The sequence below is a fragment of the Chaetura pelagica genome, unplaced genomic scaffold (genome assembly GCF_000747805.2).
Source record: "Chaetura pelagica isolate M959 unplaced genomic scaffold, ChaPel_1.0 scaffold244, whole genome shotgun sequence".
NCBI lineage: Eukaryota > Metazoa > Chordata > Aves > Apodiformes > Apodidae > Chaetura > Chaetura pelagica.
In genome coordinates, this window is record NW_009953719.1 from 372,456 (window position 1) to 397,293 (window position 24,838).

Sequence of the window (24,838 nt, forward strand, 5' to 3'; positions counted from 1 at the left end):
AGTAAAGAATTTCTGCTCCTAGCCAAACTGAATCAAGAGCATCATGCTTTTTCCAGATGTGAAAGGAATGCCACAACAAACTCTGTCAGTTTTCCATTACCCCAGGGCACACTGCCATCCTGCAGAGCAGGGATCATGTCCTGCCACAGCCTGCCCAACCTCACTGGTGGTGGTGCCCATGGGATAACCTTCCAGATTCACTCACTCTTAACAAGACCTAAGTGAGTCCCTGCTCTGTGAAGCTTTCCTCCCAACAACAAAAGAGAAAATCAGAAGCCCAAGCCAAATCCCACCTCTCAGTCACCTTTCTGATGTAACTGATTTATTCACCCATGTAGCATCTCCAACAGACCAAGGCATGAAGTAAGTGGAAAGCTTCATGGTGATGATGTCCCTCTAAGGCTATGTTTCCCTTCAGCATGCCAGGGGAGAGTCCCAGGCAAAAATCTATAACAGACAGTGACAAGGGGTGCACAAAGTCTGAGCAAGTCCCTTGGTGAAGCTGTAGAATACAGAAGGTCCCTTCTGCCCTTCTCACGCTGCTCTGCTTGCTAGTGTCTCAGAACCATGTCTTCTGTTATTCCCATTTGGAGGTGGTTGTACCTCTGAAGAAGGGAGGGTATATTGTCCAGGCTCCTTAATAGCTGCAGCCATTACAGATTGCTGGTGCCTTTGCTCTGGGAGGCAGCATCCTTCCTGTTTTGTACCCTCCACCACTCTTTTGGTTCCTGCCCAATAATGTTGATTAGGCTTCAGGGCAGAAGCAGCATTTTGCACTTTCTTCTAAGACAGGGTTTCAATTGTGGAGAAAACTCAACCTTGCTTTCTTTAATAATTCACACAGCAGTATTGTGTGGATACTCTTAACTGCTACTTAAAAGTAATTAATTGATTTTCTGACATATCAGTTAACAATGTATTGCACTGACATGAAGTTGTGATTCTGCTCTTGATTGGGCTGGATGACTAGATGCATCATACTCGGTTCAGGAGCCAAGCTTAAAAGACTCTAAATATATTCTGCTATAAAAGGAAAGGCATTTTACATGTAGTGTTGTCTAAAACTTGAATCCATATGTTGCCTCCAATGCTGTCAGAGTAAAGTATTTCATTGTTATTTACAGTAGACCGATAGTATTTAAATTTAGAACATCCGGTAGGTATGAAAACACAATTTCTGTCAGCTGGAGACAAAAGCACATGTTGAGCTGCAGAAAGAAAGGAGTCTGCAGAAGGGCTTTATGTGCATATATGTAACAGAACTGGGAGAGGTCGCTGGAGCATCCCCATTCTCCATACTAAGTTGCCTACCCTCTTTGAAACCCAGGAGCACTTCAGACATATATACAGAAGAGTCATTCATATATACAGAAGAAGCAGGAAGACAAAAAGACAGAACCCATTTCTGGAGATTAACAGTGGTTTATACAGCTTTTTATCTCTACAGTAAGTCACCAGTTCTAATAAACTCCAGGGCTGGATGGCAGCACCTGGTTAAATAAATTACTGTGGTCAAAATATTCAAGCTAGACATATTCTGTTAGATAACTAAATGAAAGAAGACCAGCTTTTTCTGGCTTTAATGAAATTATCTGAGGAACTTGTGAGTATTTATTACAGTCCACAATCACAAATTCACAAATCTACTGTTCAATTACTTAGGCTTGGAAAATGACTGGATAGATGGGGGGAGATGACACTGCATTCATTACAGAGGTTACGAGCCTACTTGCTTGTGCTCTCTGCTTTGATACAAGCAATCCCATCATGGATAACTTAGAAGGTCATATCCCCAACTTTTATGTGTTCCAGAATACTTCACATGTTGAACACTGTTTTGCTTCTGTTCTCTGGCCACTTTTTCTCCTTCCTTCTCTTGCCGCAAATCTCCACAGAAACGTAAGTTGAAGAACAGACCAGTTCTCCTCTGAAAATGTTCTTTTAATAGGTATTTTTTTGATATACTATGTTGAAGTCTTTGTGGTGAGAATTAAGGAGTTCTATTAGATCAGCTGTAAAAATGGGGAAAAACTGAAAAGCTTTCTGGTGCATAAACCTTTCTTCAGCTATTTATACCCATATTTACCTCAAGAAAGCCTGCCATTTTTATTTTTCATGTGTCAAGGATATGAGAACATTTCTCATACACACTCAGCCTTGTCACAAAATCTAGAAGCCGCTACAGGAAATTAACTTCACCAAGACCATCCTGTTTATGCAATTATAGTATTAGCTGACTTGATTCTGCACACATGACACCGAACAGAGTCCTGCTCTACGAAAAAATCTCCACCCTCAGAATTATTCATCACTGAGCCTCTCCTGAGATGTGGCCATCAGAAACACCAGGAAACCCGTTATGACTTATTTTAACTTCAGAAGAAGAGCAATAGAAGAACGGGGGCAGATTCAGCGAGGAGCATTTTTGTGAGGTGCTTAGCTTCAGAATAAATGAGTTTTGAAAAAAGAAGAGAGGTCATAAATTATTAACGGCCCTCTCGGTAGATGGGAGAAAGTGTCAAGATTTTGCTGAAGTCATGGATTGATTTTCTGACACAAAATTGAAAAGACGTGAAAGCAGTCACTTGGATGGTGGTGTCAGATATATGATCCATTGGTAAATGGGATTCCTTCTCCCTCTTACCAGCACTGCTCATGCGCCATCGATTATGCCATATTATATAGCCCACAGCAATTCTTACAGGGAAGAAAGAGTGAGAAAAATAAGCAACAAACTCTAGGGTGGATGGATGAGTAAAATAAAACATACTGAAGAAATCCTCTTTTATAGAGCTGAATAAAATGTCATAGGAAGAATACTTTTTTTCCCGCAGAAGTAATGCAGATTTAGGCTAAAAAGACATTTTATTAAGTTATGCTTTTTTAAATCTTATTGTGCACAAGGAGGAGTGAAAAACAGACAAATGAAATACTTTACAACTTCTTTCAGCATTGAACTTTTAATAAGTTTTTTTACCAGAAATAACACTTGACATTTAATTTTAGTTTGCAATTGCTCTAAAAGACTTTGCCTCTGAAAGTATTATTTTTAGGGGTTTTTCTTGGTTCTAGATTAATTTTTAAAGCAGTTGGCCAAAATTCTTACTGATTTACTTTGAGACCTACTCAAAATAGAGTATTTTCTGAGGTTTTCTACAGTGTTGTTTTTTTTTTTTCTTTTAGACAGCTAGCACTGACAGAACAGCTACAATCATTGTATCTAGAAACATTTCACCTTTCAGAAATATCTGCTGTGTGTATCTCTCTCACCATTCCTGTCATCCAGCAGCACAGAGATGCTAGATACCACTCACCTTTTCCATGTTGTCACTTTTGTCTCCCTTCTTAAATTATAAGTGTAGGGGTTGAAGAAACAGTGTACACCTAAGGGTTTCCTCACCAGCCTAACCAATATCAGAATGAAAACTAAGCCTCCTTCAAAGCTTTACCTGTTTATTTCAAACCCCAAACTCACAGAAGGACACACAGAAATGCTTTTACTCCACATCAGCCTAGGTAGCAAAGGCCTGTGTGCTTTTCTAATCATCACTTTTTATTGGAGAAAAAAAGGCCTATTTCCTTCTAGAAGTGATTGCAGGCTCATGAGAAGAGCAAGCCACCTCTAGCTTGCATGTGACTGCTGCCTTCTTCCTACTAATGAATCATGTGCCCAAAGCAGCAAAACAGAAGATATTTTCTGCTGGAGAGCCAGGGTGATAAGCCCCCATGTCAGCCTTTGGAGCCTGGAGCAGCAAGAAGGAAAAGGAGATGTCTATCCTTTACACATTTTTTAACATCTTACAGTGCAAAGTGGAAGGTGAAGAGATTATGGAAACATTGGAAATTTGCCTAATGATGTCAGATTTAAGGCAACAGACAGCATTCTGGAGTCAACACATTTTTATTTGAGTCACTTTGGATTCATAAGTGGCTTCTTTTTAAAAAAAAACCTTGCTAACTGTCATCTTCTTGCTGAGCTTCCATTTTAGAATTCTCTAACAGTCTGAAGTTACTTTTAGTGGATACAGTAGATGATGCTTACTGGAGTCAGATGTCAGCTTTTCAATGTGATATTTTTCACATGTTGATTTATCAAGTTCAGTCTTTTAATGACAGAAAGAATCTGCTTCAGAATATTTTCCCTGAAAATATTTTGAAAACAGTCTGATATTTTTTTTAAAGTAGACATTGTGTTTCTTTATTTCTCAAGAGAAAAAAACACTTTCTGGTTTGAAATATTTTGAAATTAAGTTCATTATGGTATTTTCTGTGGTTTAAGATTAAACCCGGTAAGTATGAATGGCATTTTATATTTATTTTTGTTTTATGAAATATTCCAATAGGAGTTCTGTTTCAGTGTAAACGGTCTTGCCTGTGCATCTGTGTTAGGAGCAAAATCTTTTCACCCATCTGTGCCCTAAACATCTTGACTGCTCTCAGAATTGTGCTAAAATGGTTCTTGGCTTTAGGTGGTGCAAATCACTGTCATCATTTGCCCTGAATTAGATCAGATCAATGCAGCAAGGAATATCATCCCTTTCCTTCTGCTGCCATTTCTCTGGAGGACCAACTCCTGCTTTCCTTCCATCCAAAGGGTAGGAGGCAGCAAGTTGTCCAAAGACATGTATTCATTACACTAGAAGCATTTCAGCACTGTAGGCTTGGTGGAGAAGGATCCAAGACCCCCTGCCCGTGCCACGAAAGCCTCCTCTGCAAAGCTCCTTCTCAGCCCATCCAAACGAAGGGGCTCCCTTCTGCAAAGCCTTAAGTAGGTGCTGACCTCTTTGTGTAAAAAGGGATTTGCAGAACCAGGCGCTGGGGCAGGGGTTTAAAACAGCAGAGGGCTTATCAGCAAACCAGAAGGCCATCAGCTTCAGTATGGTTCTGATGGCAAGTGAAAGCAAGGCAGAGCTTGGCAATAAAAGGTGATGTGAAGAGATGGTCAAGAAAAGTTTAGAGCACATTGGAAGGATGGATTTTACATGGAAATCTGCTGTATAAGAGCAAGGCAATGCTAGGTACCTTAGCACCAAGTGAAAGATGAGGAATCCTGTGCAGAATTGTTCAAATTGTGTTGCTGAATTCCAGCAACAGTTTCACATTGCAGGAAAGGCAGCCTGTTTTGTGTTTCTGAATGTAGCTGATGAGTTGCCTGTAAAAGAGTGTATTTGGTGGCCTTTGTTCAGTTCTTAGTGGTTTGCATCCCACCACACATCTGGCTCCTTTCCAAGAGGAGCCCAAGCACTGGAAAAAATAATTTCTCAATTAGCATAGAGATAACAGCATTTCCTTCTCCAATTGGGTGGTCTACTTTATAGCCAAAATGAAATTAGATCCAAGAAGTGACAGGTATTTCTGAAGCTAAAGCTTGATAGTGCTGAACAGAAAATTCAGAAAGATGTGTCACACAATTACCAGGAAGACGGAGGCTAGAAGTTTGCAAACACATGCAAAGTAATGAAGGGAGGAGCACAGAGGAATACTGTAACTGTGGAGGAAACACAGTGGGTCAATGTGTATTTCCATAGCATTTCTGTCCATTTTCATTTCCCTAATACAAGCTGTAAGCTGGACATAAATACGTATTGCACACATGCAGAAAGGATGCAGGGAAATCCGAATCCCTGGATACGAAAGATACATATTTCCAATTGATTAACTACCTCCATAACTACGAAACACACCAGGATATCCACAGTCACATATAACGACATGGATATCTCATTTCAAGTTAGGGAACCAGGCAGGATAGAGACTATACTGCTGCCTGACACAAGGACAGTTGTACACAAGCACACGGGGGGACGTGCTCTGGTGTCAAGTACACCAAGGATCTGAATTCTGCCTCCAGGCACTGCCACAGTTTGATACCTGCTACACAGGTATAACCACTCAGAGCAACAAAGTGTTACAAAGCTATATACAGATTTAAAAAATGAAACAAAAAAATCTTTCCTGCCTCTAGGTCCTCCCCTTACCCTGATGCACTAAAAGCACGCAGTGCTGTTCTAAATCTGGTGCACATTTTGATGGTAATTCTTCATTAGGCAGCTGGCACTCGGCAATACAGGTGATGCCCCATGCAGAACAACAATTAGTACTGCTAGATGTTTAGAGAGTACCTGCTATAGGGAATGAAGATGACTCCCCTGTACTAAAAGCCCTTATCCCTGCAATCTGGGGGTCTTTCAGCAAAGTGATGGCTGAAAGCAATACAGCTGAAGGCAGATGGTTGAAGCTGCTGAATCCCTGAACAATCAGTGAAATAAAAAATAAAGCAGAACTTTAAAAAAGGGTGTGCAGGGTATAAGTGCACAGAGCACATTATCCTTTCTTACAAAAAAATAATAATGCTATTTTAAAAAATGGTCACCAAAAGAGTGAACCAGTGGCAACCCTGATCTTCAGAGACTTACAGGCCCCAGAAATGCACCTCCTGGGTTGTAGTCTCCTGAAATTCTCCTGAAGGATGAAAAGACCCCATGTTTGGGCATGGTTCCCCTGTCTGCATGAGCTCCTCCCAGGTGCTGTGCACATGAGCATCACTGGAAGAGCTGTGCTTGAGTTGGGGTCCCCTCTGAGCCACCTGTCAGGGCAGGCTCCATCCCAAAGAGCTTAAGTTGCCATTTTGATGAGATTTTCTCTGGCTCTTTTGCTCCAGGCGGATTTAGCCCCCTTTTATTTCCCCACCTCTGCTCATGAGCTTGCTGGAACATTTATGCAAAATCTAGCATTGGTGGGAAAACACGGAGCCAAAATCCAGCAAAACCCTTCCTGATGTTCACGTGCTGCATTTTGCTGTTGCTGTGACCACAGAAAGGATTTTGTTTTCTCCAGCAAACAAGGGCAGTCTGTGTTCATTTGGCTCAGTTCCCAAGAGGTGTGCCTTTTTCTGCTAGCTCATGCAAATGCCACGCAAATTTCCTGAGCTCCTTCCTTGTTAGGAGGTGGTGGGGTGTCCTGTGGAGCAGCAACAACAGGTAACGGCCATTGCACTGCCATGCAAATCAAGCAGGGGGCTTGTTTGGTTTCCCTTCTGGGGAAGCACCCTGAGCTCAGTGTGAGGCAGAGCAGTCCAGAAATCTATGGCTACCAAACCAGGAAGGCAGATGCAACACCCCCGCTGTTAGGTGCAGGGTGGCAGCAGGAAGGTACGTGCTGGTGAGCCCAGCCCCTCCTCCATGCAGGGTTTTCAGGTTATACATAGCTGTGTGCTTCCTACAGTTTTCCATACTAATATTCCCTGTTTATATTTGGCTGGAGGTTGGTATGAAAAGTACTTGAAGATTTGTAATGAGAGCACTTGAGTTTCTGCTTCTTGAACATAGTGCTGTGTGGTCTGACCAAGGTAGCAGTTCAATCAAAGGGAGCATAGGGGGGAAAAAGAACTGTCTTCTTGATGGAGCTGAAGTACAGGGACCCACTTTTCATTTGCCAGAAGTGGTTGCTGTCCATTTCATCACCCTAGAGGTGATAGGGGCATTGAATTGTATCTACACATAGAAAGAAATATGAAAATATATTAAGCATGTAGGAGTCAGCTTAAGACACAGATGCTGAATGTTTGGGAAAGCTGGTGGCCTGTTTTAAGCACACTCACTGCAGGCAGATTTCTGAGCACTTTCTTGTAAACAGACCTTATCTTCTAGTTAGATAAAAACTGAGGGGCAGATAAGTAAAACTGACAGTGTCCTTGGCAATATTTGATGAGTTTGTCCCTGTATTTCATGTCCCTGTGGTAAACATATATGTTTTGGCTGAAATCCTGGTGCTACTTGAAGGAATAGCAAAAGTCTTCCCTCCCTTAGTTGATCGTATGGCATCAGAGATGGGCTGTATAAGCTCAGGGTTGCTCTGGCTGCTCAGACTAGTGGCTCCCATCCTGCCAGTCCTGCTCCATGCTCAACAGCTCCTGGGATGCACCCCACAGCACACACAAAGCAAATGGGGAGCTGCAAAGCAGCATCAAACGATTGCCAGATCAGCTCTGCCATCTCCTGTACGAGATGTCTCCAGAGGCTAGTTATAAAAACACTCCTCAGCAATAATATAGGTGAAGCTGATCTTTCTAGGGACAGGGAGTAGATCGAGTGATCTCCTGAGGTCCCTTCCAGCCCTGCTCTTCTAAGATACTACAACATTCTCATATAAATCCAATCGGCTGGGTTGTGATGACTTTCTTCGAGCCCAGGGAATCAGGGTCCCGTTGCTGAAAGCAGCATATAAACCACTGTGTGCATGTACGTGTGGGTCCATTCCTGTGTGTGAGCTTACTAATATACACATGTGTATGTGTAGTAGGCTACTTGATCTCCATTTATAACAGCCTTTGCCCGTATCATCAAAGATGGGGTGGTGAACAGAGATATGATGTAAAGGACAATGTGCTCACTTATTTTATACATTTGTAATCTCTACCCAGAATGCTTTTTTTAACAACACTCTCATTTCCATAAAATGTTTCAGATTAGAGAAGATCTTGGCTAAATTTAGCTTTTATGGAAGAAAGAATAAAACATAATTAACTGTTTAAAGAACAAAACACAAACCACATGAAGCAATGAAACTTGTTGGCGAGAAATCTAACAGTAGTGCTTGGTAGCAAACCCATCTCCTGTGGAACAGATGTTTGGGATTTTACACAAAAATAGAAACTACACTAATGTCCAATACTTTAGTGCCCAAAAAACTGACAAACACTGAGTGTTGCTCTTTGGGCACCATGAATTTCCAGATTGTACAGAGACGCCACAGAAAATTGAATGAAATTAAAGCAAAACACTGGCAAAGAAGTACTGATGTATTTTTTTAAAGCAACTCCTCAAACGACCGATGTCTCTCTGCCTTCAGGCAGATTTTAGTGCAGTCTGAATGGCTAATTATTGCCAGCAGTGGTGGAAAAGCTGGTTTGCAGGCGCTTGATTGCCCTTGAAGTAAGTATCAGGCTCTGTTTTCAACATAGCCATACACAACAATCTATAAATTCTATTTAAATAGGTTTGTTAGCCCTCTGCCCCCTTATTTTATCAACAGATATTGGGACTGTCGATATAGAGAAAGTGAAAAAAACCCAACAATAAACGGCATGAGTGGTTGTCTTGTTTCTCATCAAGACAAGAGCAAATTGGTGGCTTCATTTCCAGGGGTGACTCAAACTGGGAACTGTAAGACAGCAGTGCCTCTGCCAATCAGATGTATCACAGCTTTTAGGGTGAGGAGCAGACAGGGATAGGAAGCTAGATTAGTGGAGCACCATCCTTCAGTGCCTGTTGTAATATTTATTCAGAGCCTGGAATCTGTTAGGAGGGATTAAACATAAAGATGCTTTAAAGAAAATCCCCCAGTTTTGGATCATTGGTTCACAAGACACAAGTGGGGTAAAGCTTTCCTATATTTTTGTGCTGTGCCCCATGAGTTAAACCCACCAGAATAAAGAGAGATTAAATACTCCAGCAGACTCTGCATGAATTTTCTAAGTGGGTGTTCATGTTTTATATCACCATATGATACTGCACAGTACAAAGAAAGACATCAGTCCTTGCCACACACACACGCACACACACACGGACACGTACATGCTCCTCAAAGCTAAACAGATGTCGCACCAAGCCCACATCTCACCAAAATTTTCCAATAGTCAAAATAGAAAACATCAGGCCACGCTTAGCCTCCTCCCATGCACGCACACACATCACTTTCACTTTGATTCAGTCTTTGTGACATATGGCTTCCTCTCTCCTCCTGCTTCCCCTCCCCTTCATATTTCAAACTTGAGAAGATATGATACATCGAATTTAAATATTATGTCTGCAGTGGACACCAAGGGAAGGCAGGAAACCCAAAAGCAGAGCTGAAGTTTTGAAGGGCAGACCAAGAACCAGTTCCCACCTCTGAGGTGAGGAGGAGTTTCCTAGGGATGTGAGTCAGCATGGGAGCTGCTGTGTACACTGAACCCTGAGCTGCACCGCAGTCTGAAGCTAAAGCCATTGAAGGGGACAAGGCTCAGGTGAAGACCCCTGTCCTGGGGGCTCCTGCTTGCAGGGGCTGTCTCTTTGCTCCTCTTTGCTTGCACATTGTGCCATACTTGCAAAGTCTAAAGTGATGTGAGGTCTTCTCTCCTCCTTCCTATTCTTTTGTTTGGGATGCTTTCTAACATTATTTGGGTAAACAGCTGCAAAAAAACCCAGCAGCCCCCTTGCCCTCAAAAGTCAAAGACACTTTTCCTATTAGAATTTAAGTGGATGATTCATTTATGGCACTAGCTTAGTATCCATATGACCTGGATGCTTTTGTGGGTACTGTCACACACACTGATATATTTTTCTTTGTTTACCTGGATGCCTGGAAGAGGAAGGAGAGCCACAGGCATGATGCCAGTTACCCCAGAAATTCCTGAAATCTCCGTGGAGGGCAAATATCACACACTTCCCAGGAGGTGCTCAGCAGTCTATCGTGCTTTGTAGGATTAGAGTGTAGGGACCAAAGAAAAAGCTGAGGCATTTTGAAAATTACTGCTTCCTGAGTGTATGAAGAGAGGGAGGAGTTGTTCATATTGCAAAGCTGAAACTCTCCTAGTGCTGTTATCAGGTTAGGAGATGTTTTTTGAAAAAACTTGCATATAGGGACATTCTCAGCCCTATTTAAGCCTGGAGAAGAGCTAGACAAAAATGGGGAATTTGCTTCTCCCTGTCTTAGTGCAGCTTTTCAGATTCACTAGACACCAGCTTTTAATATTATGATGGGGGAAACACAAGTGCAGCCAAACCCAGCCCTTTCAGCAAGTAGGTAGAATTAATCAAGGCAAGTTTGTACATGCCAAGGCTGAATTTGGTTCATGTTCTGTCTAATATCTAAGTAATTGCATGATATTCTTAAATAATTTAGAATTTAATTTCTGCTTGGAAAATTCTTCTGATTTAGTTGTGTGATTTTTTTTTTTTAAAGCTAGGAACCCAATAATTTGTTTTGAACTCATATTCTATTTTGGATCCAGCAGAGTTTTGTTGAATAGAATTTAAAAAAAGAGTTATTTCTTCATAGTCTGAGTTCTTGTTTCCTCAGCCTCGAATGAAACTCTGCATGTCCAGCTTCTTTCCCAAATTAATGAATAAATTAAAAAAAGCAGACAGTGCTGAACTGTACTACTCTGGAGCTGCATCTTATAATAATATTGGCTCCAAAACACTGCTGTAAATTCTTTCATATTTTGTTTAACTTTGCTTCTTCCCATATGCAAATTTTATATCGGTATGCAAGTTTGTTATTGCTTCATGTCCTGTGAACACGCAGTCAAAAGAAAAAACTTAGGCCAATATAAATGGGATTTTCAATACCTAGCTATTTGCCTAGGCAAATATGAAGATCCTTTGCCCCCTATTTTAGCCGTATACACAAGACTGATTTTCCTTTATGTCGCTCTTTTCATCCCATAGAATTCTGCTGAGCATTTCTGATCACAGAGGATTTGGAGCACCAAAGAGGTGCAACCACATCTGAAGTGGAATGCGGGAATTTTTTAACCCCAAGTGGAACAAATTACCTGGCAGCCTGCAGGGAGAAGTCAGGGACAGGGTCCCTATAAGCCCAGTACAATGTCCTGTTGCAAATTTATGGTTTCTTCAAGATCTGCGTTGAAGCACTAGCAAAACCTCATGCCTGACTCCTAACCTGGAGGACTCTTACATGGGTGCAGCCTTTGCCTGGCTGAAGCGAATGGGTGAAGTCTCGGCTGTAGGTAATAAAATAATCTCTCCATTCTGGCATGTATGGGTTAAACCTTCTCAGTCCTGTTCACATACAGAGACATTTCTACAGTGTCCCCCCAGCTTGAGGCAACGGGCAGCAGAGCATTCCCACCCAGGGAGTCCTCCCTTCCTCAGCAGACTTGTTGTCTCTGTTTTCACTGCTTTCTGCCCAACAGCAGACAGCTGGGTGCACCGAGGGTAGCGTGGGTGCCTGGAAATGCTACCTCAGCAAATCAATACATTGGAAGTGCCGAATGGACTTTGTTGATCTGGGATATAATTAATAATAGTAAGACCTACTCTTGCTTAGGCTCCAAATCCGCCATATGAAAGGAAAAAATAACGTGGTCTGCCATGTGCCAAGTATTTGTCTGTCCTTGAATGTCCTTGTTAAATGTGTTCTGAATTAGAGATATAAAAACACCACAAATAACTGTGTTTTATTGTATATGTCCATTAGTAACAAAAAATAATCAGAAGCAACAAATAATAAAGTTAGAAATAAAGCCAAGCACAGCCAGTAGAAGTTGTTTGCACTAAGTTCAGAGGCACCAACCAAGGCACCCTGCCGGAGGGCTTTCAGGGGGGCTGGGTATGGTCGACCTCTTAGTCAGGGTCTGTGGGCTTTGCTCTTGCCCTTCAGCAAGGGGCAGCATGCCTGGCCCTCCTTGGCATCCTCCCTGATGCTCAGCCAGGCCCTTCAGTCCTCCTAGGTACCAAACCAAAGTGATTACAGGAGGGGAGGGGCATAGCCCTGTGGCTTTTTAAAACTTTCCGTTTTTCTGGCAGGACAAGCTGCCATCCAAACGTGGCACCTGGGCCCCTTTGGGGTGAGGGCAATGAGAGCTGATGCACTGGCTCAGTCTTCCTGCCCCAAGCTCCTCTGCCCCTTTGCTGTTGGATGAATGATTCCTCCTTCCCAACCCTGCAGCATCTCCAGCCACAAGTAGCTCCTTTTCGTATTTTAACATTTAAGTTGAGAAAATCCTGAGAGCCTATTTCTTGCAGGTGACTTGTAAAGGAATTATTTTTATTCACAGAGCTGCCTCGAAGCTGACATGCCTTTTACCTGTATGCTCTTCACAAATAAGTGTTTGCCATTTTGCTTTCATTCAGTGACTTCCCTGCCTAGAGATGATCCTATATGTTTTCTGCTAGAGTCTGGACACTTTTTTTAATGTTTCCATGGTCTTTCCTCTGAGCAACAAACCTTTTTATCTCCCAGACTTACTTTAAAAATCATTGCTTCTGCATGTGTGATGTTATGTTGATTACAGTAAAACTGGAGAATTCTCTTAAATGTCAAGCTGTCTGCTCCATTGCAAATGCCTCACTGCTTTATTCACCCCAAACCTTTTTGAAGGTCACTTTACTAAAACCAAATAACAGTAAGATTAATGTAGGGATTCTAATTTCGTAATGGTCTAGAAAGCTAATGATAATTTTATTGTTTGATGTTTTGTTATAGACAATGATTTTTGGTGCTTTTTTATGAAGATTGGGGATTGGATCCTTTAATGAAAAACATATGCTGTAACTTAAGCTTAGTAAGCTAAGACTGACTCTGTGTCCTACAAAACTATGCTCAATCCTTTGATTTACGTTTGATATTTTGAACTACGCAGTACAATTATCTTATCCACTCTGGAGACACAGACAGAGAGAAAAGCTTTAGACTTTGCACATCAAATGAACATGAATATTTTCCATGCAAGTATGACCAAGCCTTCACTCCTTGCACTATTGTTAGGGAGAGCTGCGAACTTTCCCTTTAAGGGTGACAAAAATGTGAACTAATTACCACAGTAACCACACTTCATTCACTTGTCCCTAGTACTTTTACCATAAAAGCACCAATTTCACCTTCACCGTCTCACTTGCTTGCTTTCTCTTTTAGTGAGAAGAAACTTCTCAGTATTGAAGAGTGATGGTCTAAGCAGAGTGAGTAGAGACTGAAAGTAGGTGCTTACGGTGGCATAAGGAGTGAAAGTTTAGTAACTAGGACTGTTATTGCACACAAAATGCAGTTGTAGTATACTACATATTCTAAAGAAGTTTACTAACCTGAGATAGAGGAGGTGTATATGTATCGACGGATTTTTTTTCAGGCAAAATTTTAGTTTATTCATTTAAAATGCTGTGCATGTGGCATGCTTAGTGCATATATATTTTCCTGATAAAGCCTGGAGTATCTGGCTGGATTCCACAATCCAGTTTTATCTGTAGGATCTTTTTTTTTTTTCCTGGCATCAAAATTCAACCAGATTTTTATTAAATTACCTTTCCAAATGGAAATACCTCCTGTCTTTGTCTCTATCAAAATATATGTCAATATTAAGATAACTGATCTTTACAGAAAATTACAGATTTCATAAAGTTTGTGCAGAAGAACAAAATAACAGAATAAATAACTGAAGTGAAAAATGTTTGAGGGGATAACAGTAAATACTATTCTGTATTTATTCAATGTGAAAAAAACCTACCCAAGCCTTTAAAAATTGCAAATGTGCCTATAATCAGACCAGAATAAAAGTGCTGACTGCAGCAGAAAATGCTGAAAATGTAGAAAATGAAACCACATTAGCCAGAGTATTGCAAGTTCAAACTTCAACTTCATTGGCAAAAGACTCAGCCTCCAGTACCCTAGTTAGGAAAGATTGCAGTTTGTCACTTGTGGTACATTCTTTCTTATTTTTAGGTTCAATCCAAAGCCCATTAACATAAATTAAAAATTTTCTGTTTACATCCACGGGTTTCTTTAGGTCCTATTTAGTACATTGAAGCACAAGACCTTGTTTTAAGCTATTGCTTACAGGAATTACACCAAAAGGGCAAAACATTAGCACTATACACTCCCTAAATTTCTGTGTATTTTGTTAAACCTTCAGCAGTGAGGACTTTTGATTGCCTCCATCTACAAAGTTAATTTTCCTAACCATCTGTGCCCAGGAATGATAACAGTAGTAGTCTAATAAATCCTGTCTTACGGAGAGTGTTTCATAAGGTCATGGTTCACATCTCAAGCCTTGCAGAAAAACTGGCGGGGGCTCTGTCTGAAACTTAGCAAAACATTTAAGTGTAAAAATTAAGAATATGGTAAGGATTTGCAGAGGTGATACAGCTTAAGAACGTGCTTAAAATCTGGAAAGCTCTTGAGTGTTGTGCTGGAAGGTGCTGTCCTGTGAAGGGGAATCCAGGTGCGAACGTACGTGCTTGGTGTCACCCTCGGCTCACTCTGGTTTCTAGCAGCTCCTCTGTCATTTCAGGAGCACGTGTTGGTGAAAGCCTGGGAGCCCAGCACAGGGGATTTGGGAAGAATAACTCACTGCTGGTGACCTTTCCTTTCAGGACACGTCACCGTGTGGGGGCCCTGTGGCATTTTTTGTGCCTGACGGTGCAGCTGTATTTCCGCTCCATCTCCAAAAGCGCCATCGCCGGGAAGCCACGGGACTGTGCGACACATGAACCCGTGCCACGCTTGGACCCTGCCCAGAAGTCCTCCCTCTTTGATCTCTTTTTTTTTTTTTTTTCTTCTTCTCTCTTTAAGTTCTGTTTTAGAAGGTGGTAAGTTTCTGATGTTTGAAAAGCGATTGTCACACCGCTGTGCACGTGAGAGGAAACAGCGCAGACCACCCGAGTCCAATCATTTATGCGGACATTTAATCTCCTCCACCAACATCAAAGCCCTTGCTCTGACATCCACTTGCACGCCTCATGGAAGCTTTCCAGTTTGTTTTCTCCCCCCCTGCTACACTTTCTCTCCTCACTTGCTCTACTTCATAACGCTACCCAAAGGGATAGGTTTTTATCTCCTTCCTACTCCCAAAATAGCCATCCTCCCTTCTAGATGTACACATATAGAAGGGCGGCCTGGTCTGGGGTGAGCACCCAGCTTCTGCCAGCCCAATGGCCGTGGCAGGCCCAGGAGGTGCAGAGGGGCTGCAGAGAGGGGAGGTGGAGGGATATGGAGGCTGATGAAGGGGCAGGGGGAGGCTGACACTTGACACAGCGATGTGCCCCTCTCCCTCACCTAGGTTTCTCCAGAGCATCGGGGTGGGCAGCATGGGCAGCCAGAAGGAGGTGTGTGCTCTGTGGTCCGTGTTTGGTGGTACCCCCACGTGCCCACCAGTTGAAAGGCAGAGATTAAAGCTGCCTAAATTGGAATGGGCTGGGCTTGAAAGGGGTGAGCGGGTGGGTGCACCAGGCGCAGCACTTCAAAAGCAACGCGCTGCTGGCTGCTTGGGGTGGAGAGAGGTCTCTCAGCACAGCCACTGCCTGGGGCAGGAAACTGGGAGGATAAAAAGGAGCCGAAGGACGCTGGGCAAAGGACCCCCAGCTTCAGAAACAGAGAGGCTGCTCCTTCAGAAGAACACCTTTGAAAAAAAAAGTATTTTTTTTTTTCGTCACAAAAATAATAGTTTTCCACCTTCCAGCCAGCTTTATATTCCAGTGCTTCTAATGCACTGTCACTGTGCTGTTGCAATGTGCAATAGCTAAAGTATGGGATTTGAAGGGGAAGAATAACTTCTCACATTTGCTGATGTGACACATTTCATTTGCAATGGAAATGGCTGAGAAAGTATGTAAGATATAGGAACATGGAATTCAGGCTCCTAGGTATGATTTCCACTTGCAAGATACAAGAATCTTCGAGTGAAAAAAACATTGCATTGCACACAGGTGGTTTTGTGCATGCAAACTTACACAAGTACACATTACATATATGTGTATACATGCACATAAACATGAATATATATGCCTCCAGAAAGACAGAAAAAGAAAAACTGAGGTCTATGATAGCACCATAGGACTTTTAAAAGGATTAAGAGGAAAAAACTTAAACAACTCCCTGGTTTCATATGAAATGTGACACTCAGTGATGAACACAAGATAGGGTTTGAGATAATAAAATCCTACTATGAGAGAAAACTCAGAGAAATTGCTCATTCAAGTAAATCACTTGCAGGCCCAGGAACTGGATGGATAAAATAAAAACCCGACACTTTGCTACCAATGCAGTATCTGACTCTGGAGTATCAAATGCAAAGACTACTATCCAGGCTCAGCAGGCCACTCAGCTCAGCACAGCAGCATTTTGTAGCCAGAATTGCAATTACAAACATCCCTTTTCTAGAGAAACGAGTGCTGTGTTAATTTGTTTGCAAGCTGCTACAAACACGCAGACGTTTTCTCAGCTACAGGTTGCCGACATTACTGTTGTATACATGTGTGTAAAGGCTGGATCCCAAAAATGCAAACAGCAAACACAGGATCTTCTTTTCCTTTTGATCTAGGCTGAAGATCAGAAAGGAAAGAGAATTTTGCCCTCAATACACCAAGTAGAAGAATGAATAACACATCAAGGAAAGCACTTCTGGATTCTGTTTTTCCCTAACTATGGTAATATATATGCTCAAATTCCTTTTGAAGTAAAATTAGAAAGCAACTCCTGTGTGTGGTAAGGTAAGGGGTGCGTGTGCTGGCCCACACCAGAGGCTGACTCCTTCTGTTCCAGCAGAGGGGATTTTACCATGTGCCTCACGGTTGCACAACCCCATCCCCCATGCTCATCATTACCCCCTTTGTCAGCAGGCTGAATGCAACAGAAATGCTCCTGAATTCCTTGTGTCACGCTGGGTGTTCACTCGATTTGTCATAAATTAATTCACTGATAAGAAAGAGGCAGGAGAATGAAGAGCATGGGCAGAGAGGTCAGCTGTAGCATCACAAACTCTCTGCTCATGGATGCTGGCTTCCTGCACGCAGCTGCACGCAAACTTCCTTACAAACCAGGTTAGCAAGTGCATTACTAGTAACCTGTGAACAGATGCCTTCCCCTCTTCACCTCTCTTTAAAAGGCACAAAGTAGCCATAAGATTGAAATCCTCCCAGTTCCTAGCAGAAGCTGTACCATGTACATTGGCTTGGCCAGGAAAATTCTACTCAAAAAGTATCTGAAGGGAGTTGACTCAAAACCTTATTACATGGGAGAGACAGCAAAGGGGAAAAAAAAAATGGGTCTTTTGAGTGTTGATGTGCAGAAGGATGCAGAAACGCAGAAAATACCCCAAATTCTGAAATAACCTTGGAAGTTATGAGCAGAGCTGGCTTGGCCAGGAAAATTTTACTCAAAAGTTATTGGAAGGAGTTGACTCAAAACCTTATTACATGGGAGAGACAGCAAAGGGGAAAAAAAAAATGGGTCTTTTGAGTGTTGATGTGCAGAAGGATGCAGAAACGCAGAAAATACCCCAAATTCTGAAATAACCTTGGAAGTTATGAGCAGAGCTGAAGACACTTTTTTTCCAGTGAAAGCTGGTATTTCAGGGGGGATGACCTATAGTTCATGAATTTGAATAAAATTTGCATATTGATTCAGTCCAGAAAAAAATGGGGAAATTGTTTTGAAGCAGTTAATTTCTTTTTGACATTCTCTAAATGAGACTTTGTTTTAAACTGCTCTAAGCTATTTTTTTAATTAATATTTTGACTCCTCATTTTGGTAATTTTTGTTTGCTTGTTTGTTTGAAGGCTGGTCTACATGAAAAAGAAATTAAAAATTACAAACTGATGCTAAACCCAACCCGATGTGAAACATTTACACTAAGTTTAACAAAAACACATTGCATCAACTTAAATTGATATTTTTTAGGTTTTTAATTTTTTCACCTTTTTTTTTTTTTTTTTTTTTTTTTTGGGGGGGGGGTCCGGGGGTTTTTGTGGTTTTTTTTTATTCAGAAAGGGATGCTGGAGCTTCTCTACTGAAGCACCATCGCACTCGGGTGCATGTTCAGAGGCTGCCCCGATTCCCAGGAGACACTGAAAGGAGCATTTGCAAACCTGTCTTTCTTTTTATTCCCCCTTCTCTCCACTCCCCAAATGTTTCTCTGGAGAGCAACCAAGACTGAATTACTATAGTCTTAAGATTTGTGACATACATAAAGCCAAAACACGTAGATTCACTGTGGATGCCAGATCTGGATGTTTCTTGAACACTGCTTTTAGATGAAGTACTGGTGGGTTTGTGTGTTTTTTTTTTTTTCCCTTTTTTTTTTTTTTTTTTTTTTTTTGTGGTGGTGGGCTCAGGGGTTTTTGGTGGTTTTTTTACATACAGAAATTAACTCTCAAATGCATAAGTCATCCTGCTGCTTTGGATGAATGACTTCAGTCATAGATGGAATTCAACAAGGTGGAGAGTTTACAGCTGACCTGGCTGTTTCCTCCTGCATCTTGTGACCTGGAACTTGAGAGAGGATGAGAAAAACCTGCCTTTAATTCCTTCCCATCCTCTGAATAAATCCTTGCATGGTGTATCACTCAAATCAGGAGCTAGCCTCCTAAAAGGAAGCATTATTATTTATACCATAAATGAGTTTAAAAGGGTCAATATAAAGCTGAGGAATGACAGCGTGGCAGACAATATTTATGTACAACAGAACACTATGAGTTCACACTTTTAATTTTGAACACATGGTCAAGATGTCCCCTTTAGTAACACAGACAGAATATATTTATAAATATGACTCAAGTAAGACTGATGAATGAAGGAAACTATTCCATCTTTTATGGAAACAAAAATGCTGCTGCCTTTCAGGCCATGGGGAGCACAGAAATGTGAGCAGCCCCTTCAAGCTGCGGACTACTCAGTCCTGCCACACCATAGTTGCCTATGAAGCCGAGTTTCAAATAAAGGTATGTCACTGTTCTCATGTGTGCATGGTTTTGTGGGCACACGGACTTTGGCTTTTCAAGGCAGAGATGACAGTCACCATGGGGCTACCAGCACCTGCCTCTTGTGAAGGATTGGGCTGCACACACACTGTGACTGAAAGAAAAATGAGGAACATTTTTGCTGAGGGCCACCACCATACACTGCTCCAGCAGCTCTTCAACTTGGGAGGTGTATACTCTGGCTGTGTTCTCAGTACAAGTAGTGCTGAGGAACAGGGTAGATCTGCAGAGAGAAACCCTTGGCACTGGAGACCTGATGGCCACAATGTTTGTGTTTGAGAGATGCTTACACGAGGCTAGCCTGGACCCTTCAGTGGCTAGGACATGTACCTGAACTCCCTGGGCCCTGCCTTTCAGTTTTATTTCAGCAGAAAGGGAGTCAGCTCATGCTCACTGAAATCTCTCCATGGTACACACCACAGCGTGGTGGGGGATGGCTGGGAGATGCCCTTCAGAGGTGCAATCCTAATCTCATTAAAAAGCAGATGAAGGCCCACCCCTGCCTACTAGCAGATATTACATAGGATGAAAGGTTGTATTTTTGGGATGGAGTAAATTTTGCCCTCAAACCTGTATAAGCGAGTCAGAAATGGGTTGATGTTGCCCCAGGAGCTGAGCACAATGCCACCTGATTGACCACCACCTCTCCTTCAGCCACTTGCTGCAACACTGGTCACAGAAAAGTCTAATCCCTCTATATCTTGATAGAATATATTTTGTACAAGCTCTACCATCTACAAAGCCTTGCAGTCCACTGATGGTGCTTTCTGATGGGGAACCACCTCACCTACATATCAACTTTTTAAGGCAAAAGAGCAGCCAAGACTGTAAGCAGTCTCAAAATAACATGATATGACTTAAATGGAGGATTGATGAAAAACATGATGATGTGCTGCATATTCAGTAATGAAAAACATCCTGTAAACTGATGAAGGAAAAGGTCACTCGAATACTGCTGAAATCCCTTAAGAATCTTAAGGCTTATCTGGGTGCATTGATGGATATGTGCTAATGACCATGCAAAGATGTGGTCTAAGGCTGACCACCAACCCTCAGCCTTCACTGCGAAGTTATTGACAGCTATATTGCTTATTCTTGTAGCGGTTAGGAAATGAAATGCTTTTTTCTAATCAAGTAATTGCATTAAGCAACTGCTGGGAACATTTTGCTGCTCTTGTTTAATAGCCTTGAAGTCAAGTGTATTTCATATTTGTTAACTGTCAGGAGTAGTTTTGTTCACATTCTTTTTTGAACTAAACCAACACTGTTACTGCTTCTGCCCTTTCAAGCAAAACTTTATTTTTTAAAAGTCAACTAGTAAACACACTCAAATGAAATGTTCGGGCAATCTTCAGCTAGTGTGCTAACAGGAACCAAAGAAAGGAAGTTCTGGGTAGAATTAAATATTGAAACAGAGCATCTGGAATAATAATAATAATAATAATAACAACAGTAAGATAGGAAAACAAACCAAGCAACTCAAACTAGTTATAATTGAGGCCATGCAATTCCTGGTAGATTTTGTACATCTAAGAGTTTTTATTGTCCCTCTTTCTTTCTCTCCCTGTGGCTTGCTGGTGCAGGGGTTGCAGCCCAGCTAACTGCTGTGGGTGGGAAGAGCCACAGCAGTGTTTCCCTTCTGGCTCACAGCCCTGGGACTTCTCATTTCAGTGAACACCAGGAAACACTGTGGTCTCGGGCAATCAATGTCGGTGTGACAGAGAGAGAAGCCACTGTCCTGCTCCAGCCCACGGTGTCCTCAAAGGCTCCCTTGAGCCACAAAGCCCCATGCTGTGGCTGCAGAGAAAAAAAGCAAGCAGCTGGTGCTCATGTCCAGGTGGCTTGGGGCATTCCACACAACTCCTGGGGTGCTGCAAAGAGAGGGAGGCATAAACTTTGGAAAGCAGCTCCCAAAAGGCTTGCTCTGATTTACAGCATTGATCTTGGTGCTTGAGAGTCACCAGGGTCACCTGCTGGGTTTGGTCTGAGCTCACCACTGATGTTCCTTGCTGCTGTTGGCAGAGATCTGTTTGGTTTGACAATATGCTGCTCTTCTTGCCAATACTGTTACAGCTATTTTAACCTGAAGCAGTTCTCTCCAAACTGAGGAGAGGTTAATGATAGAGCAATAATGCCAAATGAGAAAAGATAATTTTAAAAGATAAAGAAGCTGGAATTTGCAAAGCAGCACTCGTAGCATCCTTTGCTACCCTCACGAATTAATTCCTTTCTCATGGAGGCCTATTTGGAAAGGTTCAGCTTGTAAAATGACTAAAAAGCACATTGCAACACAAGATAACACTTGTTGCCCGTCAGTATACACAGCTCATCACCTGGATTGTACATTACTTTAGATGGGATGTGAAGTAAGTAATAACAATAAAAGTAGGCATGGAAATAACTTTGGGTGCAAAACGGGGGCCCAGAAAGACACACAGTGTACATGACACTTGGCCATCCTGGCCATGTTTAGTAGTGTGCGAGACTGAGGTTTGACAGTAGATCAACACAGCTGCTTCTCGTGCTGATACATGAGGAAAATTGACACTGTAAGTTGGCCCCCAGCTTGAATATTCAAACCTGCAAAAGGTCTAAGTCATCACACGAAACAGACTAGGAGCTGAACCCTCTGACATCTGCCAAAAGTAAAAATAACCCAGAAGCCCTGCTGACAGTCCTTGCTTGTGCTTTTATCACCTTGCTGTCTGAGTTTCTTTAATCTTCTCCCAATGAGAAATGCAGGAAAAAACGTTTTGGTAGAAAGTAAAAATTACTCTGAGCCCCATGCATCATTATTCTGCCCCCTCATTTAACAATTTCAAAACCTGATATTCCTCCTGATTTTCATTTTCAGCACATCTTGAGGGTGCCTTACAGTTTTTAATTTTATTTTTCCTGCTCACATATTCTGTACTTGCTGGCTCTGCTGTTTTCTTCTATGAAATTGCCCAGCTGCTCGAGTGTCCCTTCTACAGACCAAGATGCAGTACTTAAGGCTGAACTTGGAATGCACAGTGAAAATGTAGCATGACTGACCTTTGCTAAAAATATCCAATACACATTATATAGTGTCTTTTCTAATAGGTTTTTATCTGGTTTGTTACTTGCTTTTTTTTTTTTTTAGATAAGTTTCAGTCCTAAGCAAGGAGTTATTTAGGAATTCTTATGCAGCAAACCAATTTGGTTTTCAAGGACTCCAGACAGGCAATTGCTCCCCTAAATTCACCTTAAGATGCAGTTTTGAGAGCAGGCACAGCTATACCCACAAAACCTCTCCTGCTCAGTACCTAACTGACTAGACAGAAACAAGTATTTTTCCTGGTCGTAGCTGGGGAACTTCTGCATTTGTGGTGAACACTTGGGGAGAAAAAGACCTACTTTGGCCCTTCACCAAACATAAAATCTGGTTTCTGCCTTGAGAATAACTCCCAAGCCTCTCAGAGGGGAGATGTGGAGGAAAGTTACGAGTGAGTCCAAGAGTGAGTAAGCCAAATGAGAGTTTGTATCATAGTAAACCTGATAATTTTCATAGGTTTGGAAGCCCTGCTGGGCTTTTTGTGCATGCTACAGCTCAGGCTTAGCAATCAATTAAAATACTCTTACTTAGTCACTCCTGGCCAACTACCACCCTCTTGCAAACCTCTCCTGTTTGATCTAAAAGCTCTTCTGCTGCAACTGTACCAGACTGATGGATCTGCAGCAGCAGCCACCCAGCCAACGAAGCTGCAGGCACAGAAGCTTGAGGGCTTTTCTTAAAGTGCTTAAGCTGATTTTTCAAAATTAAGTCTTAATCTTTTTCAATGTAATTTAAGCAAAACCATAGAGGGAAAATACAGCCAATCTAATTACACGGGCAACAATCAAGTACCTAGTTCCATTCATTAAACTGACCATGAAATGTTCCTGCTGTGCAATAGCAGAGAAAAAAAGTGCTCTATTACTGCTTAAAAAAACCACTCAGCTGAGTGAGTTCTCAGGTCTCAGCTTCTGATATTATGGAGACGTTTAGCTTGCAAAGAAAGTTCAGCATCCATTTCACTTGCATGACCTCAGGAGTACAAACCTCTGGCTTTTGTTAGAGTGAAAGAGATTCCTAGATGAAAAAGAGATTCCTAAACAAGTTTTGTTTTCAAAGAGCAAATGATTTTTCAGAATGTTTACCATGCATTCAACAATTCAGGTTCTGTAACAACAGATGTTTCTGAGAAAGCATTCATAGCAAGCTCAGGAGAACAAGCAAATCCACTGGCAGGGCAGCTGAGAGAACAATATATGCTGAAGGACGACAGACAGGGGGGATTTTGGGGGGAAGATGAAATTCCATAAGCCAGGCTTCACTGCTAACCCTTCTGCTAACAGCTGATTCCAGCTCCTCAGACCAACCAAGAAAGGCAGAAAGAAAGATGAAAAGAGGAAATATAGGAAAAGGAAATGAAAAGAGCTTTATTAGTAAGGTTCTTCTCCTGCCTGACCCAATTATCAGATTTTGCATTTAAGTTTAAGACAGTAGATCAAACAACAAGAGCTACTTTGTACTTTTGCCAGGAGACCATATGATATCTCTCAGTGACTCTCCTGCATGCCAGGAATAAGAAACTGTGCCTCTAAGTTAGTTTGTCTTACATATGGTGCAATGTGCAAAAAATAGCAAAATTCATAAATGACTGCACTCATGGATGATGTCCAGGATTTATGGCACTTTATCAGCTGGGGAATGGGGAGAAGGAGGAAAAGGAAAATCTAATTATAAGTTTCCACAAATAAGCTAAAAAGGAATGAGAACTGAAAGAAAGTCCAAAGGTTGGTGTCAAGCTAAGTTAGCAAAAGAAATCCATTAGAGTTATTTTGAATGAGCAGTTTACAATGTTCAGATCCAAATCTGCTCTGGATTTTTGGATGTTTTTGCAGGGATGAAAACTCCGTTATAGAAATTAAGCTGAAAGCACCCAAGAAGAACTATAGCAGCCATAGCACTATGGTACCTTATAAATGCTGCAGTCTGCAGCCTCATCTCCTTAAGACCCTTTCTTAGCTTGCAGCATTTCAGGTTATGGTTATTTTAAGGCTGGGGTGGGATTTGTGCACTGAGTGAGACAGGAAATGCTTTGAAAGCTGGTTGTCCTTCCCTTCATCTTTTTTTCAGCAGTACTTTTGGTAACTGGTAAGCCCTGGAACCCCATCCACTCTGCACCGTGGGGGGAGTGCTTGTTTCTCTGCCACGATGTCTGGCAGTTCATAAAGTGACATATGCTGCTTTCACTTGTGCAAACAAAAGCAAAGAACTGTAAGTTAACAGTGCTTAAGCATATCCCTTTAAACAAAACCAGAGGCAAGTGTTTCTGAGAAGTTTTATATTAGGCTCT